Raw genomic sequence first — 18648 nt, forward strand, 5'->3', positions numbered from 1 at the left:
AAAAATAACTTAGAAGGGATCGATACGAAGAAGTCGACCCCATCCGATTTAAGCGACAAAGTTATAAAAAGTAAACCCATAAAAAGAGATCCGGTGAGGTCCAATTAAAAAAGGGATTACTAGAAATAACTCGAGAAGATTTGACAAGAGAAATCGAGACCAACAAGAAGACGTGCACTAGAAGGAACGCAGCTCGACCCAAAAAAGCCACGACCTCACAAGTGTTCTATATTAAAAGGAACAGCAAAACAGAGCTAGCCTCAGAGGCCACTTCGACTACAGCAGGAAATAAACAAACAAAAGAAGTCGAATAGCAAGACTCCCACACTCTAAAAAATTCCTGGAAGTGGCGAAAGTGCAAACCAGTATAGCAAAAAGATACTATAATAAAAGCTCAAGAAGACAACCTCAAAATCGACCTTAAGAGCTCAAAAGTATTTGTTTTTTGAAAGGCAAAAGTTGCTAAGTAAAGCAACCTAAAGCAAAAGTCAAATCATCCAAAAATTACAAAAAATAGAGTTCAAAGACCCACAAGCCGGGCCATACAAATACATAAACAAACTACAAAGGACTTAAAGACTCCCCAGTGGCGGCATCTCGAGGCGAAGGAGGACGGGTCGCAAGTGGGACAGCATCAACGGTTCTGTTCCAAGGGTTACCTGAAACTGGAGGTCGATCTCGGATGAGATCTTCTATACTGGTCGGAGATGACATGTCCGGCTGGCTGGTGGCAGCCGGAGCTGTTGTGTCCGACTTGTTGGACTTGCTGCACTGCTGATCCTTGGCCACCGAAGGGTGGGGGTACCTGCAAGAGACTCCGATGCTTAAGTTAGCATGGGTATTAAACAGGTTTATTGTAGAATCAGAGTATGAGTTATACCTGAGTGCTCCAGTGTATTTATAGTAGTTGTAGAGTGACCTTTCTGGAGATAAAATAGTTATCTTATCTTATCTTATCTTTGAATGAGGTCAGCTTATCTTCAACGGAATCGCCTTTCTCTCTGTAGGCTTGGGCTGCCTTTAGATTGGGCTGTGTTCCTTCGTTTTGGGCCTTCTTGGGCCTCTGTGGCGTTTTGTCCGAGCTCTTTGTGAAGAGGTCGGTCATTGGCCGAGCTCTTTGAGAAGAGGTCGGATAGTCTGACCTGAAGAGGTCGATCGGCTTGTCGCTAAACATCCCGGGTCAGACAGCTTGACCCAGGGTATGAACAGTGCCCCTTCTTGAGTTCGATCTTTCCGTGAGATTGTGATTTTCAGAGCTTCGATCTCTTTGGAAGTCGTGCTCAAGCATCTGTCTGGCTTGTTTCTTCATTGCTTTGCAATCTTTTGCAGATTTTCTAGAGGTTTGGTACTTCACAGTCCAACCTCTTTTGAGTAGTAGTGTGGGTTTTCTTCCCTTGCTTTCTGGATCGCGCCTTGCTTTAAATTTGTTGACAACCCTCTGCTTTGGCGAAGTTATCCCTGTGGCTTGATATCCGGACTTTTAGTGACTTGTCCAATGACTTTTTAGTATTCTTTATATAGAACCTTTTTTAGTCTTGGATGACGTTTGTAGCCCTGTTTGAGATTGTGCCTTCTTTGAGTAGAGTTGTATCCCTTTTAGCTAAGCACATTTGAGCCTTAAGTTGTTTCCCAACCTTTTGGCTTGTTCTTTTTTGAGATCGTACTTGCGCCTCTTCTTAGCTAACGTCGACCTGTCTGACTTTGCCCCTGCTTGAGTTTGGACCTTTCCGTGAGATCGTGCTTTCAGAGCTTTGATCTCTTTGGGAAAGTCGTGCTCAAGCATCCTGACTTTGGTCGATCTTAAGTAGTTTCTCCTTGTGCGAGTTTGGTATTGCCCCTTTTTAGTTTGTTGAGTGGTCTTTTCACCCTTCTTCCGATTTGTTTGTCTTCACTGCTCGGGCTTTTTAGTCATAATCCAACAACTTTTTATAGTTTGTTTGGATGACTTTTTAGCGCCGTCTTTGAGGCCGTGCTTTTTGCTTTTTAAGTAGTGTCTTTTTTCAAGACTTCGTACTTTTCAGCGAAGCACTTCTGGTTTTGGTATTTTGACCTTTCCTTGGCCTTTGTGAGATGTTTGTAGAGTGTTTGGTACTTTTGCTGTCCAACCTCTTTTTGTTTTGTCCACTTTCTGCTTGGTCGAGGTGGTCCTTTGGGGCTAACTTGTCCGACAACTTTTTAGTGTTCTTTGGTAGAATCTTTTTAATTAGTATGAACAATTTCGATAGCCTTGTCGTGGAGCCGTGGCTTTTTGGGCAAAGCTATGTCCCTTTTAGCGCACGTTTTTCGTTAGTTCGATTTCTCTTGTCGATCCTTCTTTAGCTTTCGTTGGTCCGACTTCTCTTGTCGGTCCAAGTTGTAGCTTTCGTTAGTCTGACTTTTTCCTGTCGGTCCAAGCTGTAGCTTTCGTTGGTCCGACTTCTTCTCGTCGGTCCAAGCTATAGCTTTTGTTGGTCCGACTTCTTCTTGTCGGTCCAAGCTGTAGCTTTAATTGGCTCGGGCTGACTTCTTCATGTCAGCCTCTTCTAAGTTATTTCTTAGTAATCCTCTTTCTTGGACCTTTGTCAGGTCTCTTTCAGGGATTACTTTTATAACTTGTTTGTAGGAGGCCGACTTCTTTACGTCGTCCTCTTCTAAGTTATTTTTGTAATCCTCTTTCTTGGACCTTTGTCAGGTCTCTTTCAGGGATTATTTTAATAACTTGTCTGTTGTAGGAGGTCGACTTCTTTACGTCGTCCTCTTCTAAGTTATTTTTGTAATCCTCTTTCTTGGACCTTTGTCAGATCTCTTTTAGGGATTACTTTTATAACTTGTTTTTCGTAGGAGACCGACTTCGTTAGGTCGATCTCTTCTAAGTTATAGCAATTCCTCTTTTATAGGGTTGGCTAGACCTCTTTCCAGGGATTTGCTGATAACTTGGGTTGACTTGGTCCGACTTCTCAACGTCGGCCAGTCTTTAAGTTATTATTTTAGCAATCTATAAGACCTCGTCAGGTTCTTTTTTCGGATCACTTTCGATAACTTCTTACATTATTCTGTGTTCATCTTTACCGATTTGTAGAAGGTTGTCTTTTTTTTTTGGTCGACCTTTAGATGAATCCCGTTTTCATCTTTATTGGTCTTCCATCGTGATCGTGCAGTGAATCTATTTTTCACTTTCTACCGATCTGTTGCTTTATAATCGGGCAATGAACTCTGCTTTCACTTTTTTTCCGACCTTGTCGAAATCGGGCGATGAATTCTGGTTTCATCTTTGCCGACTTTTATCGTGATCGGGCGGTGAATTTGGTTTTCACCCCGCCGACCTTGTCGTGATCCGGCAGTGAAATTTGCATTTCAGATTAATGCGTCTTGGTATAGCAGTGAATTTTGTTTTCACTTTATCGACCTTTGTCAAAATCAAATGATGAATTCGGTTTTCATCGTGGTCGGGCAGTGAAGTTGGTTTTAACCTTGCCGACTTGTCGCTTTGTAATCGGACGATGAATTTGGTTTTCATCTTGCCGACTTTGTCGTGATCGGGCGGTGAATTTGGTGTTTTACCTTGCCGACCTGCCGTAGTCGGGAGTCATGGTAGGAAACTTTTTAGGGAATCTGCAATCTTTTAAACAATAAAATGAAGATAAGAGTGTGTACATGTTAGTACTTACCTTTCTAGGTTGGGCAATCTTTTTGGATCTCGGTCTGGCGCCCTTTTTAGGTATGCCATGACCTTGGTAGCTCTTGCCCCCTTGAGGTTGGACATTTTGTAGCAACCTTTCCTCAGTTCTTCTGAACAACTTGGTATGGTCCTTTTCAGTTGGCTGCTAGCTTCTCTTCTCCTGACCGACCTATTCTGATGTCATTTCGGATCAGAATGAGATCGTTGTTGCTGAATTACCTTCCGATTGTATCTTGAGGTCATTTGACGTTTTAACGCCTCTTCCTTGATCCGAGCTCTTTCTCGGGTTTCAGGAAGTAGGTCGAGTTCTTCCATTTAAAGTTGGGAGTTGGCCTCTTCACTGTAGTAGATCACTCTGGACGATCCTTCTTTGACCTCCACTGGGATCATTGCCTCCATTCCGTAAGCTAATCGGAAGGGTGATTCCTTTGTAGTGGAGTGTGGAGTTGTCCGATACCCAGAGGACTTGTGGGAGCTCTTCTGGTGGGGCTATAGGGAAGTTGGCATGCTTTTGATGTAAGGCTTTGACTTTGTATTTGTTCTGAAGAACTTTGGTTATTTCTACAAAAAGTTTGCATCTTTGATCGTTTGTTGTCACTTTTCTTTTGTCATTCGCCTTTGAGAATAATGTGTGCTTTGCTTAGGGTTTGGTTGCTGTTCTTGTTTCTTTTCATTGTTGCCTGACTCCTTTTGTACAAAAGTTCTAGCTTTTGTTTTGACCTTTTGTTTGAGAGGTGTTCGGGCTGTTTGGGTATAGATTTTCGACTTCTTTTCTCTGTGTTCTTGCCCTGCTGTTGCCTCCAAAGGGTGCCCCTGGACCTTCGTGTGAGTCTTGGGATTTCCCTTTTACTGCTGTATCTGACACCTGATGTTTTACTGTTATTCTCCGAGTTGTTTCCTTATTTTCCCGAGTTGTTTGGTAGTAACCTCATAGTCGACCTATGTCTTTGAGATGTCTACTAAGATCCGGACAGCATGTCTGATTAGCTGGATTTCATAGTTTTAATGCGTGTTACTGTGGCTGACCCTGAGTACATCCCTTATACCGCCTTCGAAATTGACTCGTTGTGGTCTTGTAATGTAGCCTGGATGAGGCTTCTATTATTGTCCCCTGGTTTGGTGTTGGCTAGTTTTGCAAATGCATCAGCTCGGGCATTCTATGTGTCGGACTTCATTTTCCCCGATTTGTCCGAGCTGTTGGTGCTGGCTGGTTTTGAAAGTGCATCAGCTCGAGCATTCTATGTGTCGGACTTCATTTTTCCCGATTTGTCCGAGCTGTTTTCTATTTTTGTCCAGGGTCCCCCGAGATGTTCTCTGGTTTTGTCCAGGGTCCCCCGAATTATCCGAGCTGTCCTCTGTAGGATTCTTCCAGCTAAGTTTGTTTTCTGTAGGATGCCTTTTATGGGCTGGTTGGTCCGAACTCTGATAGTGTGAGCTTGAAAGTATGAGTGGAGTCATTGAGAGATGAGTACGAGGGCGTAGGCGAACTTTTTCTATCTTTTGATAGTTTAGTTCGGCCCCTTGTAGAGCTTTATTGATGAAGTAGATGGGTTGTTGCCCACTTTTGTCTTCTCTGACTAATGCTGAGGCTATTGCCCGACTTCCCACTACGAGGTATAATATGAGTTCTTCACTTTCCCGGGGTCTGGTGAGAATGGGTGGTTGCCCCAAGAATAGGAGAAATCTCGGAAGGCTTGTTCGCATTTCGTTGTCCTTTTCAAACCTCTCTCCCTTCCTTAATATACCTCTTTGAGGTGTCTTTTGCAAGATGATTTGGAGATCGAACCTCTTGCGAATCCTCCATTTATCATATGAACACGTCTCTTAGAGGGGTGAGGTAGACGTTCGACTTATCCGACCTCTTTGGTGTGAGTTGGACCTTTAACTCGTCCGACCTCTTTGTTGTGAGGTGGACCTTCAACTCGCCTGACCTCTTTGGTGTGAGGTGGATCTTCAACTCGTCCGACCTCTTTGGTGTGAGGTGGATCTTCAACTCGTCCGACCTCTTTGGTATGAGGTGGACCTTTAACTCGTCCGACCTCTTTGTTGTGAGGTGGACCTTCAACTCGCCCGACCTCTTTGGTGTGAGGTGGACCTTCAACTCGTCCGACCTCTTTGGTGTGAAGTGGACCTTCAACTCGTCTGATCTCTTTGTTGTGAGGTGGACCTTCAACTCGTCCGACCTCTTTGTTGTGAGGTGGACCTTCAACTCGTCCGACCTCTTTGTTTTGAGGTAGAGCTTCAACTCGTCTGACCTCTTTGGTGTGAGGTGGACCTTCAACTTGTCCGACCTCTTTGGTGTGAGGTGGACCTTCAACTCGTCCGACCTCTTTGGTGTGAGGTGGACCTTCAACTCGTCCGACCTCTTTGTTGTGAGGTGGACCTTCAACTCGTCCGACCTCTTTGTTTTTGATTGGGCGAGGTGGTGGGATCTTCTCAGTGTTGCGTATTTCTCGTTAGACATCCACAAGAGATAGATTTCTCAGTGGGTTGGTCTTCTTTCTTCCTGGACTCTTTATCCTTGTCCCGTAGTAGGTTAGGAGAATCTGGTTTTTGAGCTATCTCCCAATCGGGAGTTCTCCTCCATATTGATATATTTTTTCGCCCTTTCTTGAACTTCGTTTAGAGATGTTAGGTGCTTCTTGGATATTGAGTGGTTGAAAGGTCCTTCTCGCAGGCCATTAATGAGACCCATGATGGCGGCCTCTGTTGGTAGGCTTTGTATGTCTGGGCATGTTTTGTTGAATCTTTCCATGTAGTTGTGAAGACTTTCCGAATCTCCTTGCTTGATTCCTAATAGACTGGGGGCGTGCTTAGCCTTATCCTTCTGGATGGAGAATAACGGATTGCATCTGAGGCCTCCGTGAGATACATCCTGCTTCTGAAATTGCTAAGATGATGGCTTGGATCTGATGTGCCATCGTACGGGGTCATGTTGGGAGCTTTGAAGTCCTTTGGGACTTTAGCTTTCATGATCTCTTTGGTGGATGGGTCTTGAACTTTGTGGGGGCTGTCTTCGTGACCGGATCGAGTTGTTTTGGCCTTGAGATCTGCTTCGAGTTTTAGGAGCTTGTCCTTTAACTCGCGGCGTCGCCTTACCTCTCTTTGTAGATCCTTGCCAACTTCTCATTGATGCTGGCTTTCTTTTTCAAGTTTCTTTAGGCGATCTTGAAGCGCTTCTATTACTCCCGGATGTGATGAGTTTTTGTCTCTGTTAGATTCCGGAGTATCTTTTGGTGTAGTGTCCGCATTTTTGTGCGGCGTTCTGTCCTCTAGATCTGAATCGTGGTCGTTGTCATGGTCGTCCGCCATGGTGATGGGATGACTTCCAGGTTCCCCGGCAACGGCGCCAATGTTCCGAGGGTTACCTGAAACTGAAGGTCGATCTCGGATGAGATCTTCTGTACTGGTCGGAGATGACGTGTGGTACGCGGAATCGTGATTACACTTTAATTATGTAAAATTCATTGCTCTTTCTTTCCCTGGAAATGGCGCCAAAAACATGATGCCAAGACCATGGTTCACAACTCCGTGTAACTAACCAGCAAGTGCACTGGGTCGTCCAAGTAATACCTTACGTGAGTAAGGGTCGAATCCCACGGAGATTGTTGGTATGAAGCAAGCTATGGTCACCTTGCAAATCTCAGTTAGGCAGATATAAATTGATAATGGTGTTTTCGAATAATAATTAATAGAATAGGGATAGAAATACTTATGTAATTCATTCGTGAGAATTTCAGATAAGCGAATGGAGATGCTTTCGTTCCTCTGAACCTCTGCTTTCCTGCTATCTTCATCCAATCAGTCTTACTCCTTTCCATGGCTGACTTTATGTGATACATCACCACTGTCAATGGCTACTTTCGGTCATCTCTCAGGAAAATGATCCAATGCCCTGTCACGGCACGGCTAATCGTCTGGAGGCATCACCCTTGTCAATGGCTTCATCTTATCCTCTCAGTGAAAATGGTCAACGCACCCTGTCACGGCACGGCTATTCATCTGTCGGTTCTCGATCATGCTGGAATAGGATTTACTATCCTTTTGTGTCTGTCACTAACGCCCCGCAATCGCGAGTTTGGAGCTCGTCACAGTCATTCATTCATTGAATCCTACTCGGAATAACACAGACAAGGTTTAGACCTTCCGGATTCTCTTGAATGCTGCCATCATTCTAGCTTACACCACGAAGATTCTGGTTAGGAGATCTAAGAGATACTCATTCAGTCTAAGGTAGAACGGAAGTGGTTGTCAGGCACGCGTTCATAGGGAATGATGATGATTGTCACGTTCATCACATTTAGATTGAAGTACGAATGAATATCTTAGAAGCGAAACAAGATGAATTGAATAGAAAACAGTAGTACTTTGCATTAATCCTTGAGAAACAGCAGAGCTCCACACCTTAATCTATGGAGTGTAGAAACTCTACCGTTAAAATTACATAAGTGAAAGTTCCAGGCATGGCCGAGATGGCCAGCCCCCAAAACGTGATCAATAGATCAAAATATAATCCAAAGATGGTCAAAAAGACGTCTAATACAATAGTGAAAGGTCCTATTTATAATAAACTAGCTACTAGGGTTTACATGAGTAAGTAATTGATGCATAAATCCACTTTCGGGGCCCACTTGGTGTGTGCTTGGGCTGAGCTTGAGTGTTGCACGTGTAGAGGTCCTTCTTGGAGTTGAACGCCAGTTTTTGTGCCAGTTTGGGCGTTCAACTCTGGTTTTGGATCCTTTTCTGGCGCTGGACGCCAGATTTGGGCAGAGGGCTGGCGTTGAACGCCAGTTTGCGTCATCTAAACTTGGTCAAAGTATGGACTATTATACATTGCTGGAAAGCCCTGGATGTCTACTTTCCAACACAATTGGAAGCGCACCATTTCGAGTTCTGTAGATCCAGAAAATCCACTTTGAGTGTAGGGAGGTCAGAATCCAACAGCATCAGCAGTCCTTCTTCAACCTCTGAATCTGATTTTTGCTCAAGTCCCTCAATTTCAGTCAGAAATTTCCTGAAATCACAGAAAAATACACGAACTCATAGTAAAGTCCAAAAATGTGAATTTAACATAAAAACTAATGAAAACATCCCTCAAAGTAACTAGATCCTACTAAAAACATACTAAAAATAATGTCAAAAAGCGTATAAATTATCCGCTCATCACAACACCAAACTTAAATTGTTGCTTGTCCCCAAGTAACTGAAAATCAAATAGGATAAAAAGAAGAGAATATACTATAAATTCCAAACTATCAATGAAACATAGCTTCAATCATATGAGCGGGACTTATAGCTTTTTGCCTCTTGAATAGTTTTGGCATCTCACTTTATCCATTGAGGTTCAGAATGATTGGCATCTATAAGAACTCAGAGTTCAGATAGTGTTATTGACTCTCCTAGTTCAGTGTGATGATTCTTGAAAACAGCTATTTTATGAGTCTTGGCCGTGGCCCTAAGCACTTTGTTTTCCAGTATTACCACCGGATACATAAATGCCACAGACACATAATTGGGTGAACCTTTTTAGATTGTGACTCAGCTTTGCTAAAGTCCCCAATTAGAGGTGTCCAGGGTTCTTAAGCACACTCTTTTTTTGCTTTGGACCTTGACTTTAACCGCTCAGTCTCAAGTTTTCACTTGACACCTACACGCCACAAGCACATGGTTAGGGACAGCTTGGTTTAGCCGCTTAGACCAGGATTTTATTCCTTTAGGCCCTCCTATCCACTGATGCTCAAAGCCTTGGGATCCTTTTTATTTGCCCTTGCCTTTTGGTTTTAAGGGTTATTGGCTTTTTGCTCTTGCCTCTTGGTTTTAAGAGCTTTTGGCTTTTTCTGCTTGCTTTTTCTTTTTTTTTCTATTTTTTTCGCCTTTTTTTTCTGCAAGCTTTGTTCTTTGCTGCTTTTTCTTGCTTCAAGAATCATTTTTATGATTTTTCAGATTATCAAATAACATGTCTCCTAGTCATCATTCTTTCAAGAGCCAACATATTTAACATTCTTAAACAACAACTTCAAAAGACATATGCACTGTTCAAGCATTCATTCAGAAAACAAGAAGCATTGTCACCACATCAATATAATTAAACTAAGTTCAAGGATAAATTCGAAACTCATGTACTTCTTGTTCTTTTGAATTAAAACATTTTTCATTTAAGAGAGGTGATGGATTCATAGGACATTTATAACTTTAAGACAAAGTTACTAACTACTAATGATCATGTAATGAAGACACAAACATAGATAAGCACTTAACATAAAAACAAAAAATAGAGAAAGTAAGAACAAGGAATGAATCCACCTTAGTGATGGTGGTGTTTCCTTCTTGAGGAACCAATGATGTCCTTAAGCTCTTCTATGTCTCTTCCTTGTCTTTGTTGCTCCTCCCTCATTGCTTTTTGATCTTCTCTTATTTCATGAAGCATGATGGAGTGCTCTTGATGTTCCACCCTTAGTTGTCCCATATTGGAACTCAATTCTCCTAGGGAGGTGTTGATTTGCTCCCAATAGTTTTGTGGAGTAAAGTACATTTGAGGCATCTCCGGGATCTCATGGTGATGAGCTTCATACGCCTCTTGAGCTCCATGAATGGGCTCTCTTGCTTGCTCCATCTTTTTCTTAGTGATGGGCTTGTCCTATTTAATGAGGAGATCTCCCTCTATGTCAATCCCAGCCGAATTGCATAGGTGGCAAATGAGGTGAGGAAAGGCTAACCTTGCCATGGTGGAGGACTTGTCAGCCACCTTGTAGAGTTCTTGAGGTATAATCTCATGAACTTCCACCTCTTCTCCAATCATGATGCTATGGATCATGATGGCTCGGTCTATAGTAACTTCAGACCGGTTGCTAATGGGAATGATTGAGCATTGAATGAACTCTAACCATCCTCTAGCTACAGGCTTGAGGTCCAATCTTCTTAGTTGAACCGGCTTGCCTTTGGAGTCAATCTTCCATTGAGCTCCTTCTACACATATGTCCATAAGGACTTGGTCCAACCTTTGATCAAAGTTGACTCTCCTTGTGTAGGGGCGTGCGTTCTCTTCCATGTTTGGCAAGTTGAACGCCAACCTCACATTCTCCGGACTAAAATCTAAGTATTTCCCCTGAACCATTGTAACATAGTTCTTTGGATCCGGGTTCTTACTTTGATCATGGTTCTTGGTGATCCATGCATTGGCATAGAACTCTTGAACCATTAGGATGCCGACTTGTTGGATGGGATTTGTTAGAACTTCCCAACCTCTTCTTTGAATTTCATGTCGGATCTCCGGATACTCATTTCTTTTGAGTTTGAAAGGGACCTCGGGGATCACCTTCTTCTTGGCCACAACATCATAGAAGTGGTCTTGATGGACTTTGGAGATGAATCTTTCCATCTCCCATGACTCGGATGTGGAAGCTTTTGTCTTCCCTTTCCCCTTTCTAGAGGATTCTCCGGTCTTAGGTGCCATCAATGGTAATGGAAAAACAAAAAGCTTATGCTTTTACCACACCAAACTTAGAATTTTGCTCGTCCTCGAGCAAGAAAAGAAGAATAGAAGAAGAAGAAGAAGAAGAAGAAGAAGAAGAAGAAGAAGAAGAAATGGAGGAGAGGGAGAGTGGGAAGTGTTTCAGCTAAGAGGGGTGTGTTGTGTGAATTTGATGAAGAATGGAGGGCTTTATATAGGGAAGGGAGGGGGGTTAAGGTTCGGCCATATGGGTGGGTTTGGGTGGGAAATTGGTTTTGAATTTTGAAGGTAGGTGGAGTTTATGAGGTAGGTTTATGGGGAAGAGTGGATGGATGTGAGTGGTGAAGAGGTGATGGGGAAGAGAGTTTGAGGTGATTGATGAAGGGTTTTTTGGGGAAGAGTGTTTATGGGGTTGTGTGAAAGAGAGTGGTGAGAAGAAGTGAGTGGAGGTAGGTGGGGATCCTGTGGGGTCCACAGATCCTGAGGTGTTCAAGGATTTACATCCCTGTACCCATTAGGCATGTAAAAATGCCTTTGCACACAACTCTGGGCGTTCAGCGCCAGGTTGGTGTCCATTTTGGGCGTTCAACACCCATTTGTGTGCTATTTCTGGCGTTGAACGCCAGAACCATGCCTGTTCTGGCGTTCAGCGCCCAGAAGCTGCCCATTTTGGGCGTTCAGCGCCAGAACCATGCTCTGTTCTGGCGCTGAACGCCAGACAGATGCTCCTCCAGGGTGTGATTTTTCTTCTGCTGTTTTTGATTCTGTTTTCAATTTTTCTATTTATTTTGTGACTCCACATGATCATGAACCTATAAAGACATGAAAAACAATGAAAATAAAAATTAGATAAATAAACATTGGGTTGCCCACTGTCAATAGCTTAACAGTGGGCTCTTCATGGAGCCTCACAGATGTTCAGAGCATTGTTGAGACTCTCCAACACCAAACTTAGAGTTTGGATATGGGAGTTCAACACCAAACTTAGAATTTGGTTGTGGCCTCCCAACACCAAACTTAGAGTTTGACTGTGGGGGCTTTGGTTAACTCTGCCTTGAGAGAAGCTTTTCATGCTTCCTCTCCATGGTTGTAGAGAGAGATCCTTGAGTTTTAAACACAAGGGAGTCCTCATTCATTTGGAGGACTAATTCTCCTCTGTCAACATCAATCACAGCTCTTGCTGTGGCCAGGAAAGGTCTTCCTAGGATAATGGATTCATCCTCTTCCTTTCCAGTATCCAGGACTATGAAATCAGCAGGGATGTAAAGGCCCTCAACCTTTACTAACACGTCCTCTACTTGTCCATAAGCCTGTTTTCTTGAATTGTCTGCCATCTCTAATGAGATTTTAGTAGCTTGCACCCCATAGATTCCCAGTTTCTCTATTACAGAGAGGGGCATGAGGTTTATTCCTGAACCAAGGTCACACAGAGCCTTAAAGATCATGGTGCCTATGGTACAGGGTATTATGAACTTTCCAGGATCCTGTCTCTTCTGAGGCAATGTCAGTTGATCCAGATCACTTAGTTCATTGATGAACAAGGGAGGTTCAACTTCCCAAGTATCAATGCCAAATAATTTGGCATTCAGCTTCATGATTGCACCAAGAAACTTGGCAGTTTGCTCTTCAATAACATCCTCATTCTCTTCAGAAGAGGAATACTCATCAGAGCTCATGAAGGGCATAAGGAGGTTCAATGGAATCTCTATGGTCTCTAGATGAGCCTCAGAGTCCTTTGGTTCCTCAAAGGGAAGCTCCTTATTGATCACTAGACGTCCCAGGAGGTCTTCCTCCTTGGGATTCACGTCCTCTCCTTCCCTTACAGGTTCGGCCATTTTGGTTATGTCAATGGCCTTGCACTCTCCTTTTGGATTCTCTTCTGTATTGCTTGGGAGAGTACTAGGAGGGATTTCAGTGATCCTTTTACTCAGCTGGCCCACTTGTGCTTCCAAATTTCTAATGGAAGATCTTGTTTCATTCATGAAACTTACAGTGGCCTTAGATAGATCAGAGACTAGGTTTGTTAAATTAGGAGTATTTTGTTCAGAGGTCTCTGTCTGTTGCTGAGTGGATGATGGAAAAAGTTTATTATTGTTAAACCTGTTTCTTCCACCATTATTAAAGCCTTGTTGAGGCTTTTGATCCTTCCATGAGAAATTTGGATGATTTCTCCATGATGAGTTATAGGTGTTTCCATAAGGTTCACCTAAATAATTTACCTCTGCTATTGCAGGGTTCTCAGGATCACAAGCTTCTTCTGCAGAAGATGCCTCTTGAGTACTGTTGGATGTAGCTCGCATTCCATTCAGACTCTGAGAAATCATATTGACTTGCTGAGTCAATATTTTGTTCTGAGCCAATATGGCATTCAGAGTATCAACTTCAAGAACTCCTTTCTTCATAGGCGTCCCATTACTCACAGGATTCCTCTCAGAAGTGTACATGAAGTGGTTATTAGCAACCATGTCAATGAGTTCTTGAGCTTCTGCAGGCGTTTTCTTTAGGTGAATGGATCCACCTGCAGAAGTATCCAATGACATCTTAGATAACTCAGATAGACCATCATAGAATATATCCAGGATGGTCTATTCTGAAAGCATGTCAGAATGACACTTTTTGGTCAGTCCTTTGTATCTCTCCCAAGCTTCATAGAGGGATTCACCTTCTTTCTGTCTGAAGGTTTGAACATCCACTCTAAGCTTGCTCAGCTTTTGAGGAGAAAAGAACTTGGCTAGGAAGGCCTTGACCAGCTTATTCCAAGAGTTCAGGCTATCCTTAGGTTGAGAGTCCAACCATACTCTAGCTCTGTCTCTTACAGCAAAAGGGAAAAGCATGAGCCTATAGACTTCAGGATCTACTCCATTAGTCTTAACAGTATCACATATCTGCAAGAATTCAGTTAAGAACTGAAAAGGATCTTCAGATGGAAGTCCATGAAACTTGCAGTTCTGCTGCATCAGAGAAACTAATTAAGGTTTCAGCTCAAAGTTGTTTGCTCCAATGGCAGGAATGGAGATGCTTCTTCCATGTAAATTGGAATTAGGTGCAGTAAAGTCACCAAGCATCCTCCTTGCATTATTATTATTTTCGGCTGCCATCTCCTCTTCCTGTTCGAAAATTTCTGAAAGGTTATCTCTGGATTGTTGTAATTTAGCTTCTCTTAATTTTCTCTTCAGAGTCCTTTCAGGTTCTGGATCTGCTTCAACAAGAATGTTCTTGTCCCTGCTCCTGCTCATATGACAAAGAAGAGGGCACAGAAAAAATAATAATAATAATAATATGGATCCTTTATACCACAGTATAGGGATCCCTTTGTGAGTGGAAGAACAGAGGGAGACAAAGAATGTGATGTAAAGGAAGAAACACAACTGTGAGGAGGGCAGAGATGTGAGATGAGATGTTAGTAAATGAATAAATAAATAGAATAAGATGGGAGAGGGAGAATTTTTCGAAAATAATTTTTGAAAAAGAGTTAGTGATTTTCGAAAATAATTTTTTTTTTTTGAAAAAGGTTAGTATTTTTTTCGAAAAATTTTAAAATCAAAAATAAAAATAATTAGTTAATAAAAAAGAAATTTTTGAAAAAGAGGGAAGATATTTTTGAAAATTAGAGGGAGAGAGTTAGTTAGGTAGTTTTGAAAAGGATAAGAAACAAATAAAAAGTTAGTTAGTTAGTTGAAACAAATTTTGAAAAGATAAGAAGTTAGGAAGTTAGAAAAGATATTTTGAAATCAAATTTTTGAAAAAGATAAGATAAGAAGATATTTTTGAAAAGATATGATTGAAATTAGTTTTGAAAAAGATTTGATTTTTAAAATCACAATTAATGACTTGATTCATAAGAAATCACAAGATATGATTCTATAACTTAAAGTTTGAATCTTTCTTAACAAGCAAGTAACAAACTTGAAATTTTTGAATCAAAACATTAATTGTTATTGTTATTTTCGAAAATTATTTGATAAAAATAAGAAAAAAATTTTTGAAAAAGATTTTTGGAATTTTCGAAAATAACTAAGAAATTTGAAAAAGATTTGATTTTTGAAAAAGATTTTGAAAAAGATAAGATTTTTAAAATGAAAATTTGATTTGACTCATAAAAACAACTTGATTTTAAAAATTTTTGAAAAAAGTCAAATCTAATTTTCGAATTTATGAGAGAGAAAGAGGGAAAGATATTTTTTTTATTTTTGAATTTTTATGATGAGAGAGAAAAACACTAAAAAGATGCAATGCATGAAATTTTTAGATCAAAACAATGAATGCATGCAAGAATGCTATGAATGTCAAGATGAACACCAAGAACACTATGAATGTCAAGATGAACACCAAGAACATATTTTTGAAAAAATTTTGATGCAAAGAAAACATGTAAGACACCAAACTTAGAAATCTTTCATGTTTAGACTCTAAGAAACGAAAAATGCACATGTAAAACAAGAAAAGATACAAAACATGAAAACATCAAGATCAAACAAGAAGACTTACCAAGAACAACTTGAAGATCATGAAGAACACTATGAATGCATGATATTTTCGAAAAATGCAAGATGCATATGCAAGTGACACCAAACTTATGATATGACTCAAGACTCAAACAAGAAACACAAAATATTTTTTTATTTTTATGGTTTTCTAATTTTTTTTGGATTTTTTTCAAAAATTATATGAAAAAGAAAAAATAAGGATTCCAAAATTTTTAACATGAATTCCAGGAATCTTGCCATGTTTAGTCTAAAGCTTCAGTCCAGGAATTAGACATGGCTCACTAGCTAGCCAAGCTTTCAATGAAAGCTCCGGTCCAAAACACTAGACATGGCCAATGGCCAACCAAGCTTTAGCATGTAATTCAGACATGACATGCCTGACATACCCTTCAGTCGTGTAACAGCTGATGGTTGGAAGCCTCAGTCCAAAAGAATTTAGACATGGCTTTACAGCCAGCCAGGCTTCACATGCTTCATGAAACACTAGAATTCATTCTTTAAAAATTTTGAATAAATTTTTTCGAAAACAGGTGAGAAAATTTTTGAAAGATTTTGAAAAGTTTTTGAAAATAAAACAAAAAGAAAATTACCTAATCTGAGCAACAGCATGAACCGTCAGTTGTCCATACTCAAACAATCCCCGGCAACGGCGCCAAAAACTTGGTACGCGGAATCGTGATTACACTTTAATTATGTAAAATTCATTGCTCTTTCTTTCCCTGGAAATGGCGCCAAAAACATGATGCCAAGACCATGGTTCACAACTCCGTGTAACTAACCAGCAAGTGCATTGGGTCATCCAAGTAATACCTTACGTGAGTAAGGGTCGAATCCCACGGAGATTGTTGGTATGAAGCAAGCTATGGTCACCTTGCAAATCTCAGTTAGGCAGATATAAATTGATAATGGTGTTTTCGAATAATAATTAATAGAATAGGGATAGAAATACTTATGTAATTCATTGGTGAGAATTTCAGATAAGCGAATGGAGATGCTTTCGTTCCTCTGAACCTCTGCTTTCCTGCTATCTTCATCCAATCAGTCTTACTCCTTTCCATGGCTGGCTTTATGTGATACATCACCACTGTCAATGGCTACTTTCGGTCATCTCTCGGGAAAATAATCCAATGCCCTGTCACGGCACGGCTAATCGTCTGGAGGCATCACCCTTGTCAATGGCTTCATCCTATCCTCTCAGTGAAAATGGTCAACGCACCCTGTCACGGCACGGCTATTCATCTGTCGGTTCTCGATTATGCTGGAATAGGATTTACTATCCTTTTGCGTCTGTCACTAACGCCCCGCAATCGCGAGTTTGGAGCTCGTCACAGTCATTCATTCATTGAATCCTACTCGGAATAACACAGACAAGGTTTAGACCTTCTGGATTCTCTTGAATGCCGCCATCATTCTAGCTTACACCACGAAGATTCTGGTTAGGAGATCTAAGAGATACTCATTCAGTCTAAGGTAGAACGGAAGTGGTTGTCAGGCACGCGTTCATAGGGAATGATGATGATTGTCACGTTCATCACATTTAGATTGAAGTACGAATGAATATCTTAGAAGCGAAACAAGATGAATTGAATAGAAAACAGTAGTACTTTGCATTAATCCTTGAGAAACAGCAGAGCTCCACACCTTAATCTATGGAGTGTAGAAACTCTACTGTTAAAATTACATAAGTGAAAGGTCCAGGCATGGCCGAGATGGCCAGCCCCCAAAACGTGATCAATAGATCAAAATATAATCCAAAGATGGTCAAAAAGACGTCTAATACAATAGTGAAAGATCCTATTTATAATAAACTAGCTACTAGGGTTTACATGAGTAAGTAATTGATGCATAAATCCACTTTCGGGGCCCACTTGGTGTGTGCTTGGGCTGAGCTTGAGTGTTGCACGTGTAGAGGTCCTTCTTGGAGTTGAACGCCAGTTTTTGTGCCAGTTTGGGCGTTCAACTCTGGTTTTGGATCCTTTTCTGGCGCTGGACGCCAGATTTGGGCAGAGGGCTGGCGTTGAACGCCAGTTTGCGTCATCTAAACTTGGTCAAAGTATGGACTATTATACATTTCTGGAAAGCCCTAGATGTCTACTTTCCAACACAATTGGAAGCGCGCCATTTCGAGTTCTGTAGCTCCAGAAAATCCACTTTGAGTGTAGGGAGGTCAGAATCCAACAGCATCAGCAGTCCTTCTTCAACCTCTGAATCTGATTTTTGCTCAAGTCCCTCAATTTCAGTCAGAAATTACCTGAAATCACAGAAAAACACACGAACTCATAGTAAAGTCCAGAAATGTGAATTTAACATAAAAACTAATGAAAACATCCCTCAAAGTAACTAGATCCTACTAAAAACATACTAAAAACAATGTCAAAAAGCGTATAAATTATCCGCTCATCAACGTGTCCGGCTGGCTGGTGGCAGCCGGAGCTGTTGTGTCCGACTCGTTAGACTTGCTGCACTGCTAATCCTTGGCCACCGGAGGGTGGGGGGTACCTGCAAGAGACTCCGATGCTTAAGTTAGCATGGGTATTAAACAGGTTTATTGTAGAATCAGAGTATGAGTTATACCTGGGTGCTCCAGTGTATTTATAGTAGTTGTAAAGTGACCTTTCTGGAGATAAGATAGTTATCTTATCTTATCTTATCTTATCTTATCTTTGAATGAGGTCAGCTTATCTTCAACGGAACCGCCTTTCTCTCTGTAGGCTTAGGCTGCCTTTGGATTGGGCTGTGTTCCTTCGTTTTGGGCCTTCTTGGGCCTCTGTGGCGTTTTGTCCGAGCTCTTTGAGAAGAGGTCTGATAGTCTGACCTGAAGAGGTCGGTCGGCTTGTCGCTAAACATCCCGGGTCGGACAGCTTGACCCAGGGTATGAACAGGTTCCATCCGGCCGGTTCAGGATCTGAACATCAGGGTCCGACTCGGAATGGCGGACCTCAGCTGTAGGAGTTGGAAAAGTCAGAGCATCAAAAGCTTTAGCTGACGGCTCAGGGCGAGGACCATCTTCCTCATCCTCATCTGGGGCTGACACAATCCTACCATTCTCAACA

The 18648-nt window shown here is 41.6% G+C and overlaps 1 non-coding gene across 1 annotated transcript; it reads left to right on the forward strand.

Moving 5' to 3' along the window:
• Positions 1 to 13706: 13706 nt before the first annotated feature.
• Positions 13707 to 13810, forward strand: LOC112780297 (small nucleolar RNA R71). The gene has a single exon (XR_003191143.1). It is a non-coding gene; the product is annotated as a small nucleolar RNA R71 (small nucleolar RNA).
• Positions 13811 to 18648: the final 4838 nt, after the last annotated feature.

This window comes from Arachis hypogaea, chromosome 19 (genome assembly GCF_003086295.3).
Source record: "Arachis hypogaea cultivar Tifrunner chromosome 19, arahy.Tifrunner.gnm2.J5K5, whole genome shotgun sequence".
Classification (NCBI taxonomy): domain Eukaryota; kingdom Viridiplantae; phylum Streptophyta; class Magnoliopsida; order Fabales; family Fabaceae; genus Arachis; species Arachis hypogaea.